At 49.1% G+C, this 15399-nt stretch overlaps 1 protein-coding gene across 8 annotated transcripts in view; it reads left to right on the forward strand.

The window, feature by feature from the left end:
• The first annotated feature begins 7861 nt into the window (after positions 1-7861).
• Positions 7862-15399, forward strand: part of LOC140189340 (seipin-like) — an 81964-nt gene continuing 74426 nt past the window's right edge. For all 8 annotated transcript variants that reach the window (XM_072246077.1, XM_072246082.1, XM_072246081.1 and 5 more), the window contains exon 1: positions 7862-7965. The gene's annotated coding sequence lies outside the window, so the exon portion shown is untranslated. The remainder of the gene's footprint in view (positions 7966-15399) is intronic.

Genomic DNA, 15399 nt, shown 5'->3' on the forward strand with positions numbered 1-15399 from the left:
ATTGTAATGTGCTGTAGATTTCTATGTTCTAATTGATCAGAAAAGAACACTGGCAGGGATGACGGCAGAGCAGCAATGGCTGGAATTTCTGGAACCAGTTCGGAAGGCACAGGATATATACATCCCAAAGAGGAAGAAGTATTCTAAAGGCAAGATGACACAACTGTGGATAACAAGAGAAGTCAAAGCCAACATAAAAGCCAAGGAGAGGGCATATGATAGAGTAAAAATTAGTGGGAAGTTAGAGGATTGGGAAGCTTTTTAAAAAAAAGTCATGAAGAAGGTAATGATGGAATATGAAAGTGAGCTAGGCAATAATATTAAGGAGGATACCAGGAGTTTCTTCAGATACATAAAGTATAAAAGAGAGGCGAGAGTGGCTATTGGACCACTGGAAAACAATGCTGGAGAGGTAGTAATGGAGACAAGGAGATGGCGGACAAGCTGAATAAGTATGGATTCTGGTTAATTTAATCAGGGCAGCCATTTATTTGGGACAACTCTTAAAGAACAAAAACTAATCAAGAAAATTCTCAGGATTCCCTTCACTTATTTGGGACACAAGGCTTGTTAATTGGGACAGGAGAGTGTCGCCAAAGTTTCGAACTAGCATCAGTCACGTGCACTTGCGTGGCTGCTAAACACCACGCCATGTTTACAGTGAACAACACACAAAACGCTGGAGGTGCTCAGCAGCTCGGGCAGCAGCTACGGAAGTGAATAAACAATCGACATTTTGGGTCGGGACCCTTCGCCAGGACCGGAAAGGAAGGGGGAAGATGCCAGAATAAGAAGGCGGGGGGAAGGAGGGCGTCGCTAAGTTCGGACATGGCCCCAAGTGTGGAGTGAGAGACACTGAAACGGGTGGATAGTTCACAGACTTTAATGCCAACAGAGTTAGAGGGAAAAGAAAACAATAAACACTAGGCCAACAAGAGGAATTCTGCGATGCTGGAAATTCAAGCAACACACATCAAGGTCCTGACGAAGGGTCTGGGCCTGAAACGTCGACTGTACCTCTTCCTAGAGAGGCCGCGTTCACCAGCAACTTTGGTGTGAAACGCTAGGCCAAACAGGGCCGTTGACTAAAACTCTCAAATGGAAAACAAAGCCTACACTGCGGCTGGAATAACCGAATACTGCTAGTCTTGTTGACTCAACAGTCCAATTTCTTAGACAAGCAGGCAGCGAAACGTTGCTGTGCTTTCCTAAAGTCTCAACAAGCACTACGGCGAAAAGAATGGAGTTAAATACCGTCACAATTAAATAATAATTAGCTGACACATGCACATTCGTGAGCACAATTGCCTTATCTGCTGCGTTGAGAAACAGGTTTGCGTGAGTTGGTTGTCAAGAAGCAGTGGTTTTTGTCACTGATAGTTGGTGAGAAGTAAGCAGTAAGACCATGTGGAATAGTTTTGCTCATTCTGGTTCAGGATTGGAGAAGTCAGAAATGGCCAGAAGTGGAAATGAAACGATTCCATGACTTCAACAAGTTCGGAGCTATGAAGAATGTGAAGGCATTGACAATCATCCTGAACGTTAAAATGAGAATGAAGATTTGAGGATGAAATCATCAAAGGCATTGCATGAAGGCACAAGGTGTCTGCGCTAATGTTCATTTACAGTCAATCAAAACACAGCAGTAACACTGGATGAATTCCTCTGGTGATAACTATTGGGAACTAATACAGTTTTATTGTGCTGTTGTGGAATTGGTAATGTTCCAATTTGTTCTGTATTTCAATTAAACACGTAATTTATACTTTATACTTTATTGTCACCAAACAATTGATACTAGAACGTACAATCATCACAGCGATATTTGATTCTGCGCTTCACACTCCCTGGATTACAAATATTAAATATTTAAAAAATTAAAAATAGTAAAAATTAGTAAATATTAAAAATTTAAATTATAAATCATAAATAGAAAAATGGGAAGTAAGGTAGTGCAAAAAAACTGAGAGGCAGGTCCGGATATTCGGAGGGTACGGCCCAGATCCGGGTCAGGATCTGTTCAGCAGTCTTATCACAGTTGGAAAGAAGCTGTTCCCAAATCTGGCCGTACGAGTCTTCAAGCTCCTGAGCCTTCTCCCGGAGGGAAGAGGGACGAAAAGTGTGTTGGCTGGGTGGGTCGTGTCCTTGATTATCCTGGCAGCACTGCTCCGACAGTATGCGGTGTAAAGTGAGTCCACGGTTAAACGGTAGATTGTCTTATTTAATGTTTTTTTTTAACTATTTCCATGAAACTTTGGCTAATTGAGGCAGCCTCTTAATGGGCCAAAATGTATTGGTCCCAATGAACCGGAATCCACTGTGAGTGAGTGAGTGAGTGTGAGTGTGTGTGTGTGTGTAATATACATATATACATATATACATATGAGGGATGCAGGCCAATGCCTCTGACTTCCTGTCAAGTATGGAGAGAATTATGGTGTTGAATAGTGAACTGTGTGTAAGGATTGGCTCCCTCACCTCTGCCCCTCAACACAGGTACCCCCCAGTGTTGTATCCTGAGTCCCCTCCTCTACACCCGCGACTGTACTGCCGCACACAGTTCCAATCTGCTGATCAAGTTCACAGTTGACACGATGTTGATTGGCCTTATTTCTAGCAGTGATGAGACGGCCTACAGAGTTGACCCCCCCCCCCCCCGACACAGTGACGCCAGCATAACAACTTCTCCCTCAATGTCCACGAAACAGAAGAGTTGATTGTGGGTTACAAGAGGAACGGAGACAGACTCGGCCCGATCAACATCAATGGGACTGCAGTTCAGAGGGCGAGTAGTTTCAGGTTCCTCGGTATACATGTCACCGATGATCTCACCTGGACTGTACACACCGGCTGTGTGGCAAAAAAAAAGCACAACAGTGTCTCTTCCACCTCAGGCGACTGATTAAGTTTGGCATAAGCCCCAAATCCTCAAGACCTTCTACAGTGGCACCATTGAGAGCATCCTGACTGTCTGTATCACTGCCTGGACGGGAACTGCACCCACCTTGATCGCTGGGCAACGCAGAGAGTGGTAGTACGGACAGCCCGGCACATCTGTGGGTGTGAACTTCCCTTCACTGAGGACATTTACAGCAGCAGGTGAAGAAAGAAGGCCTGGAAGATCATCGGGGACACCAGTCACCCCGACCATAAACTGTTTCAGCTGCTTCTGGCTGGCATTTGGTACTGCAGCATTAAAGCCAGGACCAACAGACTACAGGACAGTTTCTTTCTACAAGTCATTAGACTTCTAAATCCACACGTCTGTACATTGTGATGGAGTCATAGCACAAAGAGTTTTACTCCCTCACGTTGTGGGACAGATGTAAGATTTAAATAAATACAAACTCAAATTATAAATTTAAGGACAGATACACATGCATAGAGTATCAGTGTATATATACTGTAATTGTTATTCACAGTATTTAAAATATATTGCTCAGTACACTAAATATACTGCAAATTACATGAAATATACTGTATGTTGTGTAAGATAGATGATTATACTGTTGCAAAACAACACATTTCACGACATGAGAAAGTCTGCAGATGCTGGAAATTCACAGCCGTTTATTCACAGGGTCACTCACTGTGTAACTGTACAGAGTCACTGTTTATCCAGGGTGAGGGTCACTGTAACTGTACAGAGTCACTGTTTATTCAGGGTGAGGGTCACTGTGTAACTGTACAGAGTCACTGTTTATTCAGGGTCAGGGTCACTGTGTAACTGTACAGAGTCACTGTTTATTCAGGGTGAGGGTCACTCACTGTGTAACTGTACAGAGTCACTGTTTATTCAGGGTGAGGGTCACTGTGTAACTGTACAGAGTCACTGTTTATTCAGGGTGAGGGTCACTATGTAACTGTACAGAGTCACTGTTTATTCAGGGTGAGGGTCACTCACTGTGTAACTGTACAGAGTCACTGTTTATTCAGGGCAAGGGTCACTGTGTAACTGTACAGAGTCACTGTTTATTCAGTGTGAGGGTCACTGTGTAACTGTACAGAGTCACTGTTTATTCAGGGTGAGGGTCACTGTGTAACTGTACAGAGTCACTGTTTATTCAGGGTGAGGGTCACTATGTAACTGTACAGAGTCACTGTTTATTCAGGGTGAGGGTCACTCACTGTGTAACTGTACAGAGTCACTGTTTATTCAGGGCAAGGGTCACTGTGTAACTGTACAGAGTCACTGTTTATTCAGGGTGAGGGTCTCTGTGTAACTGTACAGAGTCACTGTTTATTCAGGGTGAGGGTCACTGTGTAACTGTACAGAGTCACTGTTTATTCAGGGTGAGGGTCACTGTGTAACTGTACAGAGTCACTGTTTATTCAGGGTGAGGGTCACTCACTGTGTAACTGTACAGAGTCACTGTTTATTCAGGGTGAGGGTCACTGTGTAACTGTACAGAGTCACTGTTTATTCAGGGCAAGGGTCACTGTGTAACTGTACAGAGTCACTGTTTATTCAGGGTGAGGGTCACTGTGTAACTGTACAGAGTCACTGTTTATTCAGGGTGAGGGTCACTGTGTAACTGTACAGAGTCACTGTTTATTCAGGGTGAGGGTCTCTCACTGTGTAACTGTACAGAGTCACTGTTTATTCAGGGTGAGGGTCACTGTGTAACTGTACAGAGTCACTGTTTATTCAGGGTGAGGGTCACTGTAACTGTACAGAGTCACTGTTTATTCAGGGTGAGGGTCACTCACTGTGTAACTGTACAGAGTCACTGTTTATTCAGGGCAAGGGTCACTGTGTAACTGTATAGAGTCACTGTTTATTCAGGGTGAGGGTCACTCACTGTGTAACTGTACAGAGTCACTGTTTATTCAGGGCAAGGGTCACTGTGTAACTGTATAGAGTCACTGTTTATTCAGGGTGAGGGTCACTGTGTAACTGTACAGTCACTGTTTATTCAGGGCAAGGGTCACTGTGTAACTGTATAGAGTCACTGTTTATTCAGGGTGAGGGTCACTGTGTAACTGTACAGAGTCACTGTTTATTCAGGGTGAGGGTCACTGTGTAACTGTACAGAGTCACTGTTTATTCAGGGTGAGGGTCACTGTGTAACTGTACAGAGTCACTGTTTATTCAGGGTGAGGGTCACTGTGTAACTGTACAGAGTCACTGTTTATTCAGGGTGAGGGTCACTGTGTAACTGTACAGAGTCACTTTATTCAGGGCGACGGTCACTCACTGTGTAACTGTACAGAGTCACTGTTTATTCAGGGTGAGGGTCACTGTGTAACTGTACAGAGTCACTGTTTATTCAGGGTGAGGGTCACTGTGTAACTGTATAGAGTCACTGTTTATTCAGGGTGAGGGTCACTCACTGTGTAACTGTATAGAGTCACTGTTTATTCAGGGTGAGGGTCACTGTGTAACTGTACAGAGTCACTGTTTATTCAGGGTGAGGGTCACTGTGTAACTGTACAGGGTCACTGTTTATTCAGGGTGAGGGTCACTGTGCAACTGTACAGAGTCACTGTTTATTCAGGGTGAGGGTCACTCACTGTGTAACTGTACAGAGTCACTGTTTATTCAGGGTGAGGGTCACTCACTGTGTAACTGTACAGAGTCACTGTTTATTCAGGGTGAGGGTCACTGTGTAACTGTACAGAGTCACTGTTTATTCAGGGTGAGGGTCACTCACTGTGCAACTGTACAGAGTCACTGTGTAACTGTACAGAGTCACTGTTTATTCAGGGCGAGGGTCACTGTTCATTCAGGGTGAGGGTCACTATGTAACTGTACAGAGTCACTGTTTATTCAGGGTGAGGGTCACTCACTGTGTAACTGTATAGAGTCGCTGTTTATTCAGGGTGAGGGTCACTGTGTAACTGTACAGAGACATTGTTTATTCAGGGCAAGGGTCACTGTGTAACTGTACAGAGACATTGTTTATTCAGGGTGAGGGTCACTGTGTAACTGTACAGAGACACTTTATTCAGGGCGAGGGTCACTGTGTAACTGTACAGAGTCACTGTTTATTCAGGGTGAGGAACACTAACTGTTTTGAGGTAGAGGGCGGGAGGGAGGTGAGGAGGAAAAGTGGAGGGTGGGGGTGTGAGGGAGGGAGGGGGAGGAGAGAGTGGGGAGTTGGAAGTTGGAAGGGTGGAGGGAGGGAGGGAGGGGAGGACTAGAGGGAGAGAAGATGGTGAGGGGGAGGGTTAGAGGAGGAAGGGGAGAGGTGGAGGCCGGAGGTAGTGAAGAGAAGGCGAGGAGGGAGAATGGAGGGTGGAAAAGTTGAAGGGGAGGGTGGGGAGGTGGAGAGGGTAGACGGAGAAGTGAAGGGGAGGCAAGGAGGGAGAATGGAGGGTGGAAAAGTTGAGGAAGCGATGGGAAGGGTGGAGGCATGGAGGAGGAGGAAGGGGATGGGGGGTAGAGGGAGAGGTGAAGGGGAGGCGAGGAGGGAGAATGGAGGGTGGAGTGGTTGAGGAAAGGTAGGGGAGGGGGAGGGTGGAGGGACGGAGGAGGAAGGGGATGGGGTAGAGGGAGAGGTGAAGGGGAGGGGAGGTGAGGAGGGAGAATGGAGGGTGGAAAAGTTGAGGAAGGGATGGGGAGGGGGAGGGGGGAGGGTGGAGGGACGGCGGAGGAAGGGGATGGGGGTAGAGGGAGAGGTGAAGGGGAGGGGAGGCGAGGAGGGAGAATGGAGGGTGGAAAAGTTGAGGAAAGGTAGGGGAGGGGGAGGGTGGAGGGACGGAGGAGGAAGGGGATGGGGGTAGAGGGAGAGGTGAAGGGGAGGGGAGGCGAGGAGGGAGAATGGAGGGTGGAAAAGTTGAGGAAAGGTAGGGGAGGGGGAGGGTGGAGGGACGGAGGAGGAAGGGGATGGGGGTAGAGGGAGAGGTGAAGGGGAGGCGAGGAGGGAGAATGGAGGGTGGAAAAGTTGAGGAAAGGTAGTGGAGGGGGAGGGTGGAGGGACGGCGGAGGAGGAAGAGGAAGGGGATGGGGTAGAGGGAGAGGTGAAGGGGAGGGGAGGCGAGGAGGGAGAATAGAGGGTGGAAAAGTTGAGGAAAGGTGGGGGAGGGTGGAGGGACGGAGGAGGAAGGGGATGGGGGTAGAGGGAGAGGTGAAGGGGAGGCGAGGAGGGAGAATGGAGGGTGGAAAAGTTGAGGAAGGGGAGGGTGGAGGGACGGAGGAGGAAGGGGATGGGGGTAGAGGGAGAGGTGAAGGGGAGGGGAGGCGAGGAGGGAGAATGGAGGGTGGAAAAGTTGAGGAAAGGTAGTGGAGGGGGAGGGTGGAGGGACGGCGGAGGAGGAAGAGGAAGGGGATGGGGTAGAGGGAGAGGTGAAGGGGAGGGGAGGCGAGGAGGGAGAATAGAGGGTGGAAAAGTTGAGGAAAGGTGGGGGAGGGTGGAGGGACGGAGGAGGAAGGGGATGGGGGTAGAGGGAGAGGTGAAGGGGAGGCGAGGAGGGAGAATGGAGGGTGGAAAAGTTGAGGAAAGGTGGGGGAGGGTGGAGGGACGGCGGAGGAAGGGGATGGGGTAGAGGGAGAGGTGAAGGGGAGGGGAGGCGAGGAGGGAGAATGGAGGGTGGAAAAGTTGAGGAAAGGTGGGGGAGGGTGGAGGGACGGCGGAGGAAGGGGATGGGGGTAGAGGGAGAGGTGAAGGGGAGGGGAGGCGAGGAGGGAGAATGGAGGGTGGAAAAGTTGAGGAAGGGGAGGGTGGAGGGACGGAGGAGGAAGGGGATGGGGTAGAGGGAGAGGTGAAGGGGAGGGGAGGCGAGGAGGGAGAATGGAGGGTGGAAAAGTTGAGGAAAGGTAGGGGAGGGTGGAGGGACGGAGGGACGGAGGTGGAGTGGAACGGGGCGGCAGTAGGGTGGGAAAGGAGGCGGGTTTCCGACCTTCCGGCGGTGACCGGAAGTGCGCCGGGGAGCAGGTCGGGCGGTGACTCCGTTGCCGTGGTGACCGGCTGCGGCCAGCGATGGGGGGAAGCGGCGCCCGGGTTCCGGCGGCGGGGACGGCAGGTACCGGGGATGGGAGGTACCCGGGTCCGGGTCGGGTTCCGACACCGCGCTGCCGGCCTTGGGGAAGCCCAGACGGACCGGGCCCGAACTCCCGTAGTTGTGAGGGAGCGCCGGTGCGGCCGGGTGGGGGAAAGAGGGAGCGCCGCGCTGACATGTAGCACGGAAAGAGGCCCTTCGGCCCGGCTGGTCTCTGCTGACCTAGATGCCCATCCCCGAGCTGGTCCCTCTTGCCCGTGTTTGCCCCTCCTTTCCTGTTCCAAGTGTCTATTCAATCGACCTCGCCTCTATCACTTCCCCTTGTAGCTCTTCCCTTCTATCGACCACCCTCCGACCCCCCCCACACCTTTCCCCCCCTTCCTTCAGACTCCCCTACCCTGGGGAAAAGACCGCGACCGTCCACCTTATCCCTGCACCTCATGGTTTTATAAATCTCTCTAGGGGCACCCCCCACCCCTCAGCTCCTTGAAACCCAGCAATTCTGGTCACCAACCTGTAGGAAAGATGCCAACAAGGTTTGAAAGAGCGCAGGGAAAATTGACAAGGACGTTGCCGGGTCTGGAGGACCTGAGTCATAAGGAAAAAATTGAACAGGTTAGGGGTTTACCCCCTTGGGACGTAGAAGATTGAGGGGCGATCTGATACAGGTATACAAAATTATGAGGGGTATAGATAGGGTAAATGGAGTGAGGCTTTTTCCACGGAGGTTGGGTGGGACTACAACTCGAGGTCATGGGTTAAGGGTGAAAGGTGAGATGTTTAAGAGGAACATGAGGGGAAACTTCTTCACTCAGAGGGTCCCGAGAGTGTGGAACGAGCTGCCAACACAAGTGGTGCATGCGAACTCAATTTTAACGTTTAAAACAAGTTTGGGGGTACATGGATTGGAGGGATATGGTCGATGGGAATAGGCAGTTTAAATGGTTTCAGCGTGGACTAGATTGGGCCTGCTTCTGTGCTCTACTCTTCTGTGACTGTATAATCACAATTCAAGTCCCCCAGTCCTGGTACTATCCTTGTCGAACTTTTCAGCCCCCTTCTCTCGCCTAATCACGAACTTCCAGTCCAGATAAAGGCTCTCGATCTACGGCACTGCCTGGCTCACTCAGTCCCTCCAGTACTTGGCTTATTGCCTCAGTTCGTAGATTGGCAGCCAGAATGGCAAATGTGTACTCACCGCTAATTGTGCCACTGCAATATGGCATCCCCGAGCTCCCAAACGCAATGCCTCAACCTGCGAAGGCCAGCTCTCGATAATCACCGATAACCTGTGAGGCCACTCCCCAGGCCCTGCCGTCCACTGCGCCGGCCCCAGCCTGGCTTAACTTCTCAAACTGAATCACTCCACAATTCAGAATCGAAGTGAGAATCAGGTGTGCTATCACTGATGTGGCGTGAAATTTGTTGTTTTGTGACAGCAGCGCAGTGCAATACATTAAAAGTTACTGTAAGTTACAGAAGGAAATATAAAAAAATGCAAAAATGAGCAAAATAGTGAGGTAGTTCAAAGTATATTTATTATCAAACTATGTATACCATCTGCATAAGGCTGCATCCATCATTCCAATGCCAAAGAAGGCGACGGTAAGCTGCTGAGATGACTATCATCCAGTGATATTAACATCAACCATTATGAAATGCTTTGAGCGGCTGGTCATGGAGCACATTAAAGCCTTTCTCCCGGCTACGCTGGACCCTTTCCAGTTGGCTTATCGGTCAATTCGATCCACTGACGATGCAATAGCCCCTGCCCTCCGCTCCGTCCTGTCCCACCTGGAAGATAGATAGTAGTAGGAGGCGGCCGTCAATCCCGGAGATGATGGGTTTGTGCCTGTGGTGGACTGTGTCCTCTCCAGGGCTCAAGCCTGGGCGGGAAGATTTGAAGAACCAGCTGTTGCCCGTGCAGCGGGTTCCCCCTCTCCACGTCACTGATGTAGTCCAGGGGAAGGGCAAGCGCTGATACAGCTTGGCGCCAGTGTCGTCACGGAGGCTGCCAGAGTGAAGTTGTAAATGTGGCCCCCCCTGGCAAGCCTCAGGCTCGCTCAACTTGCTTTCGTCGAGGGGGAGCAGCCTTCGGCCCCGCCAAACTGGGTAATCAAGTTTGTGTGGATGCTGTGTGACGTACCCCACCCCGCCAAATAACAGACAATACACCATATGTGATTAAATGATTACACTTTATAGATCTTACTGGAACAGTGTAATTAATAGAGATACAATATACAAGGAAAGTAAAAGACGCCACACTTATCAAAGTTCAACCACTTCGTGCACAACAGTTGGAGCTCAATTAACGGGGTCCTCTTTCCACCATGCGATCCCTTCGATTTGCCGCTTGGGACCAACCACAGTGCTCAACCAGAGCGCTTCCAGCACGTCCTTCCTCTTCAGGTCTCCTCCCGAAAGCCCTGGGCCTCAGACTCCCGCTCGGAGTCCGTCCCGCCGCCCAGCTTACAGCATCACGTCTCCTCTCTCTGTCCCCATCCGCCTTCTCCCCCAACGCCTGCGAAAACAATAGCTGACAGACACACAAGAAAGAATAACATCTATCCCAATTGGTTAGCAGATGAATGCAGTTCTCTTTGTAACCCAAACAAGCTGCTAGAGAGAGAACTTTCTCAGCAGTTAACATAACCAAGAAGCCATTTTGATTACCCTACGCAGTAACATTAAAGAAGAAACCCCTTACATAAACAACATCAAACTACCTTAGGGACCCCGGCTCTGGATTCATTCTTTGGAGTTTACTCCCAAAGCCTTGCCCAAGGGTGGGTATGGCCACAAGGCAGAGGAGGTTTAAAATCAGAGTTTTCCTTCTCTTAGGCGGGCTGCCTGGGAAGATAGATTGATCGATATATTATTAATCCCAAAGGAAATTAGTGTCATAGTAGCATTACAAGTGCACAGATATGTAAATATTAGAAGAGCAGTAAGAAAGAATTTTTTAAAATTACCTCAAAGAGTCTTAACAGGGGTGGGGGTTGTCATCATTTCCTCAGTTATAGGTTGACTCATTATAGAGCCTGACGGCCGAGGGAAAAAATGACCTCATATATCGCTCTTTGGAGCAGCACAGTTGTCTCAGTCTATTACTGAAAGTTCTCCTCTGTTCAGCCAAGGTGGCATGCAGAGGGTGAGAAACATTGTCCAGAAATGCCAGGATTTGTCCTACCACAGTCTGACTCCTATACCAGGGCCAGGCTTTCGAATCAGTTTATTGAGCCTGTTGGCGTCACCACATAGAAGATTGTCCTGGTGACAACAGACTGGTAGAACATGTGAAGGAGAGGCCCGGTTACTCTAAAGGACAAAGGTGCTGTTTGATTGCTGCGTATAGACTTCAGCTCAGCATGTAACACCGTCATACCCCAGAAACTGGTGGAGGGACTGCCCCCGCTGGGTCTCAACACCTCCGAAAGCAACTGGATATTGGACCTCTCAGTCAGTCCGTGTGGGCAGCAACGTCTCTAGCCCTGTTACGCTGAGCACCGGCGCTCCGCAAGGCTGTGTGCTCAGCCCACGGCTGTTCACGCTGCTGACGCACGACTGGGTGAAAGCGCTCAGCTCAAACTGTGTCTTCAAGCTTGCATATGACACAACAGTGGTTACTTCATCAAGAACGTTGACGAGACGGAGTATAGAGAGGAAGTGGAGCAGCTGGTGGGTTGGGTGTGAGAAGGACAGCCAAAGCCTGAACATGGAGAAGACGAAGGAAGTTATTGTGGATGTCAGGAAAAGATGCAGATGAACCATTCCCCCTTCTGCGAATATATGGCTCCTCCGTAGAGAGAGTTAAACGCACCAAGTTCCCAGGAGTTCACATCACAGATGATCTCAACCTGGTGGCTTAATATCACCTCCCTGAACAAGAAGGCACAGCAGAGCCTCAACTTCCTGAGGAGATTGAGGCAAACAAGGCTCCCCCCTCACCAACTTTAACTGCATTTTCCAGGAGCACCATCGAGAGCATCCTGACAAGCTACATCTCCATCTGGTCTGGGAGCAGCCAAGCATCGGACCGGAAGTCCCTACAGAGGACTGTGAGAACGGCCGAGAGGATCATAGAGGTCTCCCTACCGTCCATCGGGGACATTTATCAGGAGCGCTGTGTACGCAGGGCCCTTAGTATTATCAAGGATCCCCCCCCCCATCCATCCAGCATCCTCTTTGACTTTCTACCATCAGGCAGGAGACTCCGATGCGTAAAGACAAGAACAGTCAGGATGAGAAACAGTTTCTTCCCTCAGGCCATCAGGCTTCTGAACTCCCTGCCGCAGCGCAGTTGAAATGTCACCGGTTAATACCAGACAATATTTAATTGATGCACTTTACTTTGTTTAGTTATGTGTAATTCATCTGTAAATTTAATTCTTTACTTTCCCAGGTTACTGTGTGTCATGTGTACTTCTGTGCTTTACACCCTGGTCCGGAGAGACGTATACATGTATATAGTTAAATGACAATAGACTTGACTGTCTAAGTCAGACACAGTGAATGGTAGGGCCCTGGGGAGCATTGTAGATCAGAGAGACCCTCAGGGTGCAGGTACATGGGTCCCTGAAAGTAGGGTGGGGAAGGAGGCTTACAGATGCTGAATTAGATCCTTTTATAACTTTAGATAACCTCTTTCACTGTCCGCTATACTACTAATGGTAGAGTCATCTGCAAACTTCGTCACCACACCACCTGCATTCTGCTCCAAGTCATTACTGCATATCTTTTCATTCATTATGTGCCGTGTTGTATGACATGGGTGTTCATAGACCACAATTGTTCTTTTGCAGATTTTTCTGCAGAAGTGGTTTGCCATTGCCACCTTCTGGGCAGTGTCTTCACAAGACGGGTGACCCTACCCACTCCCCCACCCCCACCAAGCCATTATCAAAGTTCAAAGTAAATTTATTATCTGAGTACATATATGTCACCATATACAACCCTGAGATTCATTTTCCTGCAGGCATACTCAGCAAATCTATAGAATAGTAACTGTAAACAGGATCAATGAAAGATCAACCAGAGTGCAGAAGACAACAAACTGTGCAAATGCAAATATAAATAAATGTCAATAAATAACAAAAACATGAGATAAAGAGTCCTTAAAGTGAGATCATCAGTTGTGGGAACATCTCAGTGGATGGGCAAGTGAGCGTAGTTATCCCCTTTTGTTCAGGAGCCTGATGGTTGAGGGGTGGTAACTGTTCCTGAACCTGGTGGTGCGAGTCCTGAGGCTCCTGTACCTTCTACCTGATGGCAGCAGTGAGAAAAGAGCACGGCCTGGGTGGTGGGGGTCTCTGATGATGGACGCTGCTTTCCCTCGGCAGAGTTTGATATACTCAAGGTGCTCGTTACCCTTCTGCAATCGTCTGCCTGGCATCAGTGGTCGCATAACCAGGACTTGCGATATGCACCAGCCCCTCCACCTGCTCCCACAGCTTCACATGACCTCCACGCGACACCTTGCCCAAGGGTGACCTGCGGGTTAGCAGAGGGAAGGAACGCCTCACATATCCTCTGGTAGAGACGTATCTCCGTCCCGCCACCCCAAATACATACGTACAGACAAAAAAGGAGCCAACACCAGTCACTGCATCACACCAGCAGTCACAGGTCTTCCAGCCCAAAGAGCAGCCTACCTCCATCACCCTTTAACTCCTGCCGCCAAGTCCAATTTTTATGTTATTTACTCCCTCACCCTGGATCCTATCAATTCCAGTCGTGCTGCACCTTGCTGATGTCCACCATCCTGTCCTCATCGATCCTTTTGGTCACCTCCCCTACAAGCTCTTCATCACGCCTGTGAGATGCGATCTCCCCTCGCACAAAGCCATGCCGACCATCCCTGATCAGTCCTGGTGTTTCCAAACACACAGATCGATCAATCGTTCTAGTTACCCCCCCCCCCCCACCCCCCATTTATGTCTCTGCACTGTAAACACCTTAACTCACATCTTAAAATGCAGTTTACTTTGTAAATACGTACCAGTAGCACCTTTTATTCTGGATCTATTCTTTCACCGGCAAATGTGAAATTTGTTGTTTCGTGGCAGTAGCACAATGCAATACATAATAATATCGACTATAAATTACAATAAGTATGTATAAAATAATTAAATAATTAGTGCGAAAAGAGAGGGAAAAAGTAGTGAGGTAGTGTTCATGGGTTCAATGTCCATTCAGAAATTGGATGCTAGAGTGAAAGAAGCTGGTCCTGAATCATTGAGTGTGTGTCTTCAGGCTCCTGTACCTCTTTTCCGACGGTAACAATGCGGAGAGGGCATGTCCTGGGTGACAGGGGTCCTTAATGATGGATGCCACCTTTCTGAGGCACCACTCCTTGAAGACGTCCTGGATACTACGGAGGCCGGTGCCCGTGATGGAGCTGACTGAGTTTACAACTCTCTGCAGTCTCTCTCGATCCTGTGTAGTAGCCCCCCACCCCCATACCAGACAGTGAGGCAACCAGTCTGGATGCTCTCCATGGTACAAATTGTTAAGTGGCTCTGGTGACATATAGCCACTCATGAAACATAACCTCTGCCTTTTTTAAAATTTATGTATGATTTTTTATTCTTTATAATTGTAAAACGTTGTCTTTCATTGCATCTAATACCACAGCAAAGCAACTACCTAATACATGTAAATGTGGCACAATGAGGCCTCGCTCAGGCTGGAGGAGCAACACCTCCTTTCCCTTCTGAGTAGCCTCCAACCTGATGGCATGAACATCGATTTCTCCTGGTGAACAAATTCCACGGCCCTCCCCCCATCCCTGGTCCCCTTCTACTTCTCTTTCTTCCATGGTCCACTCTCCTCTCCTGTCAGATTCCTTCTTCTCCAGTCCTTGACCTTTTCCACTCACCAGGCTTCAGCTATCACCATCCAGCTAGCCTCCATCCCACCCCCCACTTTTTATTCTGCCATTTTCCCCCTTCCTTCTCAGTCCTGAGGCCCGACTCTGACTGTTTACTCTTTTCCACGGATGCTGCCTGACCCACTGAGTCCCTCCGGCATTTTGTGCGAGTGTTGCTTTGGTGAATGAAGTCGATCTCTAATCTCAGGGAGTGCTGTGCCACGGGTAGGGAAGTGCCGGGGGAAATTACAGATAAACCGTGCGCAAAAAAGAGGAAAATATACTGAGGTTGGTTCGTTGTCCGTTCAGAAGGAGATCTCTGAGAGTTGACACAAGACACTGCAGGTACTGGGCTCTGGAGCAACAAACGACCTGCTGGAAGAACTAGGTAGCTTGGGCAGCATCTATGGGGGAGGCAGGGAAGGAATTGCCAATTCTGGGTTGAAAGCTTCCTTGCGGGTCTATAGGCTGTTGAACTTAGTAGGACATATTAAAGGAGTGCTTCAAAGGAGGGGAGGGGAGGAGAAGATGGCAGCACGCGTGGCTGCTCCAAAATGATATGGTATTTGTGAAGTAGGTACCGTGCA

The sequence above is a fragment of the Mobula birostris genome, chromosome 28 (genome assembly GCF_030028105.1).
Source record: "Mobula birostris isolate sMobBir1 chromosome 28, sMobBir1.hap1, whole genome shotgun sequence".
Classification (NCBI taxonomy): domain Eukaryota; kingdom Metazoa; phylum Chordata; class Chondrichthyes; order Myliobatiformes; family Myliobatidae; genus Mobula; species Mobula birostris.